This window comes from Lathyrus oleraceus, chromosome 7 (genome assembly GCF_024323335.1).
Source record: "Lathyrus oleraceus cultivar Zhongwan6 chromosome 7, CAAS_Psat_ZW6_1.0, whole genome shotgun sequence".
Classification (NCBI taxonomy): Eukaryota; Viridiplantae; Streptophyta; class Magnoliopsida; order Fabales; family Fabaceae; genus Lathyrus; species Lathyrus oleraceus.
The window spans coordinates 346,937,647-346,944,805 of NC_066585.1; the positions used below are offsets into that span (position 1 = coordinate 346,937,647).

Consider the following 7,159-nt stretch of genomic DNA (forward strand, 5'->3'; position numbering starts at 1 on the left):
AGGATCCTCATAAGCACTTGAAGAAATTCCACGTAGTATGTTTTACACAAGTGAAGCCCGAGGGAGTCATTGGAGATCATATAAAGCTGATAGCCTTTCCATTCTCACTCCAAGGTGCTGTGATATATTGGTTCTACTACCTTGAACAAAATTATGTTACAAGCTAGAATGATATGAAGAAAGTGTACATAGAAATTTTTTCCTGCCTCAATAGCTACTTCGATCTGAAAAGAAATATGTGCCATTAGGAAATTTGACAAAGAATCTTTGAATGACTACTAAGAGAGATTCAAGAAACTAGTCTATAACTGTCCTCAACCCGATTAGTGATCAAATACTCATCCAATATATCTACGAAGGTCTGCTACCTATGGATAGAAATATCTTAGATATTTCTAGTGGATGAGCACTTGTTGATAAGACCTCAGAAGCGAAAAAAGATTTAATTTAGAATATGTCACTTAAATCTCAACAGTTCATAATAAGAAGTAATTAAACGCTATTGACAATATGAGTGAATGAGATTCAAGTTTTTTCTACTTCCAACAACAATCTAGAAAAGACACTTGATGAGCTTACTTCATTGGTAAAATAGTTAAAGTAGGCAAAGTGTAAAACCCTAAACCTCGAAACTTATATAAAAACAATCACTCGACAATTTAAGGTGTCACCTCAACAACCGACCAATAAAACTTTCAAAAACATTTAACAACATGTAGCAGAAATTAACATAATAACAACTTCAAATTGAACCTCTCAAATAAAGTATTAAAATTTAAAATCACAATTCGACACCAACTCAAAACATGACAAAAGTGTCTCGTCCCCGATGTTACAAGATCAGAGCACTAAACCACTAAAATACAATAGCACGATAAATAAACAAAGGTAAGCTCCAAGAAGATATCTTTCACTTACAGAAACAAAACTCTACTCCTGGTTATCTGCAAGAGATCCATGGTGGACCATATAAAGAAAAGGGATGAGAATAAACTTTGATATAAAATGGCTTAAAGAATGTGAGGGTAGATAAACACATAATACATCACACATTCAATGCAAAAACCACACCATTACGATTTCACACCTTTTCCATCATAATATATCCATATGCATGAAATGTGACTCACGACATCGACAGTATGCATGTGGTACCAATCAACGATGGTTCTTCATACAAACCAAGTTCACCGTTTTAAACCTTAACTCCACCCTTCTCGACTCAGAACAAGTTAGTTGTCCACCCTTCTAGACTCGTAACTCGCGTCTTTCACAACAGTGAAACAAATGATGTATGTCATACAATTTATGCAACAATAACAACAACATGTTTATGATCCCCATTCGAACCATATACAACATGAAATATAGCAACAACGCAGTTTCCCCTTCGAAACTACCACCATAATAAACAACGATTATGTACTCTCCACATAATTAATCATCAATAATCATAATAATTAGTCAACAATTAATCATTTACTCATTCGACAATGTTTAGAGCATATCAATTCCCGTCCTAACGCGTCAAAATCATAAATCGATATTAAATAATTATTGGTTTCAGAAACAATAACGAAATTTTGAATCGACACGTCAAAAATGACCGCCCAGACTATGACGGTCTGTTCTAGAGCCATGACAACTGTCATGAGGATGATGACCAACCTGTCATCCCTTTACTCCATCCATTACCACTTCCCCTCGCTTGTCATCACACAAAAAGACCCTGGAGGTCGGTCCGTCATTCCGCTGTTGGGCGTCAGCCTCCTTTAACACACAGACGTGTAGCCTTTCATATAGGTGACGGTTGTCACTGATAATTCACCATTTATGTTAGTTTTAATGTCATTTGAATACCAAAAGCAGGTGAATTGTTGTGAGTTTGGGCAATAGTTAAGCTTATTTTGGAAGATTTTTATCATGATTTGATAAGCTAAAGTTTTAGTGATTCAGAGTTATTTTGCACGCTTGAGGTAGTGTTTCATGTGTTAACAGGTCTGAAGAGTAAATAGGAGCTTGATCGGAGAAGAAATCATAAGATAATGCATGAGCAGGAGAAAAAAAGAGAAAATTGCACATCTCCTGCCCATACACATAAGGGTTCTCATATGCGTATGGCCACTCAGTCAGACCCCCTAGGATATGCGTATCACTAGGTGTTGTACCCCAAAATTTACCCCCCTTTTCATCTTTACATCCAACCACTTGACTTGGGGATCATTTGCATTCATTCATAACTCATTCATATGTATCATTCATCCATTAATGGATCACTATAGATTCAAAGCTCTTGGCTTGTGAAGCTAGGGTTTGTCTGTAGATCAAACTTCCAAAGTATGGCTTGGCTATTCATCAAAGCATAGGGGATGTGAAACCCTAATTGTATGATTTTGGAGATATGGACTTAACAAGGTTCCATCAAAGCACTCCTCAAGGGTTCCAAACCCTAGTTCTTGATGATATGATGATGGGATCCTATGGGGCTTCTCTGGGCCTTGTCTTGGCTATCAAAACCCTAATGGGGGCTCATAAATTGGAGAACTTTCTTGTGAAGCATCTTGATTGATTCAAAGGCCTTGTTTGAAGGGCACGCCTCAATGAAACCCTAATCAAGGAGGGTATGGTTCTAATGGGCCTTGTGGCTTGACTCTCCATCTGGTGACATCCAAAACCCTAATTTCTTGATCTTGGAATCAAAAAACTTCATTATGGCATACCTTGGGTCATCTAAACCCTAATGTGATCTCATTTTCATTGGTGGGCCTTCTAACCCTAGTTACAGTTGTTGTGTGCTTCACTTATCTTCTCATTCATGTCATGGCCTTGGTTTTGGTTCCATTCATTTGGGCTTGAGTCTCTTGGTGCTAGCCCAAGATCTTGACCTTACAAACCTCATCTACTTCCATTCATTCATCTGATCATGATCATGATACCTTTGTTTATACCATGGTTTTGTTTTTGTCTTAGTACTTTTCATTCCTTTGGCGTTGCTTAAGACTTTATGGTTTTCTCGCATGTGTCATCTATGGTTTTTGATGAGATTTTATTCAAAGCCATTTCAAGCATGTACAAGCTCGTTCATTAAGTCCATTTTATCACATGATCATTCAAGTCCAAATTCAAATCATTTCAAATAACATGTTCATATGATAAATCAATTCATTTTCATTCAATTGGTCAATCCCATTCATTTATTATACACGAATTATTCATTATATACAAAATGCCAAAAAATACATGTGGACCAAATGTTGACTTTGGTCAATAGTTGACTTTTTGGTCAACTTTGACCAAAGTCAACTTAACTCTTTTTCCATCCTAAACCCTAATTTCTTTAACCCTAATCCTAGTCCCAAGGTTTCCATGTTGATTCTTGATGCACCATTTGATCTTTTGTTTCAAATTCAACCTGGTGTCATCTTTGGTTACATGTCTTGTTTAACCATTCACACCATGGTCATGACTAACAAATACATACATTAACCAAGTTCTCAAAGCCAATATCCATTCATGAAGTTCCAAATTCAACATTTCTAATGAAAGGTTACAAAACTCCCATTTTACAAATCAAGATACATGACATAATGAAACCATCCATAACCATGCTATTTGTAACCATGGCAAAAGGTAAATTACATTCTAAGTACATTTTAAGTTAATAATTCCTAAGCTAACATCAGAACAATCCAGCATAAGAGCATAAGAGCTTAAATGGAGAGGGTTACACCATGACACCATTGCCACATGATTGGAATTAAACCAAGGCAGAATACTGCCCTTTATGCATCATCAACAACAAGGTCCTTTCATTATCCGTTCCACCATCCTGCAACACCATGGGAAACCAGCAAATGAAGGCATCTCCAATAGGAACATATCCAAAGCAGTATCACACATGGTCCCTGGGTTAGCAATAGATTGTCACCCGTGTTCATTCATACACCAGTCAGTAGCAGTAAAAGTCACATACAAAAGAAAAGAATCAGTCCATGGCAGAGTTTGAATACTGGAATTTGAGCCAACCACCTCATTGCATGCATTTCTTACACTTCAAGCATAACAAACCATCAGTCAAACCAATGCAAGGATCAGAAACCAAACTGAAGGCAAAGTTACACACAAACTGAACCTAACATAGAAATGTATAACCATGGATCTAACAGACACATGATAGGAAGCATGAGCAGGCCAAGATATTCACATTATATTAATGCAATGGAGCAACAGTCATCACATACTGCATCCAGTTTTCACAAGCCTACAATCACTAACATTGAACCAGGTCTAAACCAAAATGGACAGATTTGCACTTCTGGCTCCATGACCATTGCTACTGTATGATACCAACCAGTGAAGCAAAGGTTTTTTTTTTAAATTTGGTCTGTCAAATGCAAGTGTTACCATCAAAATACAAGGCCATTAAGTTGTAACAGGAACCAAGACCATACACATACACCTGTCAAAGTTGTAATGGACTCAAGTAGACATGCAAAAATGGCAGTGGTGCAGAGCAAAAAAACCAAACAAGCATACCATACATTTATAATAATCTAACATCAAAATACCAACTATAACAGGTGCACAACAAAAACCCACAACAGCAATACGTAGCTCACATCATGCATGGCAACATTCAGCAACACAAATCATATAGCACTTAACAACTTGCCTCACAACATTGCATCATCAAGACATCTAATGTACAAGCTCCTTATGGAAGACCTGTTATGACCCTATGACAAGCTGCATAGCCATGTCATACCAATCATCATTGTCATGCCAATCACAATTATGCAATAACTTAATTGATAAATGAGCACAAGCAGGCCATGACAGATTTGGAAAAGGATCCACCTGCACCAACAACAAAGCCTACAACAAGGTATCAAGTTCAGGCCTAGCCAATCAACAAAATGCATTAGTGTACAACCAACTAACTAACCAAGCAATAATTGGCAGTTTCTCACTAATTGGAATTAAGTCTAACAGCTAACAATATTTTTAGTTATGGCAACTCACCAATCAAACACTTCTCCTCAAAGCCTAACTAACAAGTGAATCCAACTAACTGCCCACTCAATGAGTTAACATATTGAACTCACTGAGTTCATCACAACTAACGCCTAAGCTGATTCCAAACCTAATCATAACAAAATCCTAAGGAAAGCTGACTTCAAACCTCACTCCTATATAATTCATTCTCCATCACCATTTTGAGGACATTTGGATTGAGCCACCATATTCTGCACTCTTTGAATTTTCTCTTTCTCTCTCTAAACCTTACATACACACACTGATCAGAAGCCGTTGAAGCTATTTATCAGAGCTTCAATTAGCTTGTGCTAAGCCTCCTCATCAATCCAAACTCCCTTAGTCCACCACTCTCGGATTCAGAAGAAGGAGAAGAAGAGGAATTCACAGCCAATATAGGAGTGAGTAGTTGAAACCATTACCTGGAAGTAGACTCTTATTCCTCACCATTTCGGTAAGGCACCATGAAGAACTTCTTATTTTTATTTAATAATCGTTACCACCGTGTAGAGTATGATGAGAGGGTTCAAAGCCCTTATACCAAGGGCTTTGAATCGCTGTAGTGGGGATTTAATTTGAAGAAGCAACATTAGGGTTCTTGAGGTTCTTTGATTCGGTTAGAGGTGTGGAGGATTGTTTTCATTGAAATTATTTAAGAATCCAGTTAGTGTGCGAGAGGATGGTCATTTTGGTAGCTCCAACTTGCATTTTGGTGGCCACCGCCGCCAAAAGCGTTTTCCAGCACAGTGGCCCGTGACAGAGGGCCGACGAGACAAATGGAAGGGAATGGCATGTTTTAACCATTTTAAAATTTTGTTGACCCTGGTGGGTTGGGCTTGAGTCATGTCCAAGCCCAATGTTTTCATATCCACACCCTGTGTTTCAGTCCGCACCTCCCCCTGTACAGAGGACTAGAATTCGGGCCTTAGGCCCCTTGGCCCATTGCATTTTTTTGTTACACATACCAAAATCCTGCTGTTTGAGTGGGCTTCTCTCATGAAGCTCATTTTGATTCCTTCATGCACCTCCAACTCAGGAATAATACCCCCTGACCCATTCTTTTATTGTATATTATTTCCTCTTAACATTTGTTTGGCATTTAATTGTTTTTAGCTTTTTTAATTAGGTTCTAATTAGGATTAATCTAGGTTAATCAAGTTGATTAGGTTAATTAAGATTTAGGGAATAATTGGAATATTAGGTTAATTAGAATTTTAGGATTAATAGATTTTAGAATTTTAATTAGGATTGTTAGAATTAATTAGATATTTTAGGATTTAATTGAATGAGTTTTTAGAATGCTACAACTAACTAGGTTTAATTAGGATTAAATCTTGTTTGGTGTAGGATAATTGGTTTAATTATAATTTTAGTTTTATTAGACTTAGATTTTGATTAGGTTGAGAATTTCTAGAAAAAAATTGGATTTAGTTAGAATAGATTTAATTGAGTGTATTTAGACTTTTCATTGTTAGATTTAATTCAAATATCAATATTTTGTGGTATGACCATTTTTCCCCTTAGGGGTTTATTTTGCTATTTTTAGTCATATAATTGCATGATCCCCTAGGATTAATTTTGACATAGAATTTTAATCAAGTTTTTTGACTAACTATTACATGTTCCCTTAGGATTAGCTTGTGAATAATTCTAACCATTAGATTAGGATTAACCTAGTTCTCAAAATCAAATCAAAACCCTCGACTCAAGTTGATCAAAAGTAATTTTGATCAACTAAATCTTTTGACCTTGTATAAACCCATAGTCTAATTGGAGTAGCCAAAAGACCCTTGGTCACTTCATAAGACTTTCCCTGTCAGCTGTGGAGCTCGAAGCCTCAAGTTAGACTCTCAATCAAGATATCCTCAGTCATACTAAGCAACAAATTATATAAGATAAATCAAAGGTCAACACTTGGTAAATATGATTCAAATTGAATGAAACGAGCCTTAAGTAATAAGGAATGATGAGACGGAGTTTCTCCTATCCTTGTCTAGAGCGACTTTGCATACGGGGCGTAGGCCCTAGCTATTCAAAGCATTTTCCCTTATTCATAGACTTTAGTGCAATACGAATCGAATAAACTACTTAGTCTTCTTCATACAAAGCAACATCAACATAAGGA

At 36.7% G+C, this 7,159-nt stretch overlaps 1 long non-coding RNA gene across 2 annotated transcripts; it reads right to left on the bottom strand.

The window, feature by feature from the left end:
• Positions 1-3,491: 3,491 nt before the first annotated feature.
• LOC127106587 (uncharacterized) lies at positions 3,492-5,805 on the bottom strand. 2 transcript variants are annotated; one of them, XR_007795424.1, is made up of 2 exons: positions 5,457-5,805; positions 3,492-4,857 (listed from the first exon to the last, which is right to left on the bottom strand). It is a non-coding gene; the product is annotated as an uncharacterized LOC127106587 (long non-coding RNA). The 2 variants fall into 2 exon arrangements; XR_007795423.1 differs by having other exon boundaries at positions 3,492-4,875.
• Between the last annotated feature and the right edge of the window lie 1,354 nt (positions 5,806-7,159).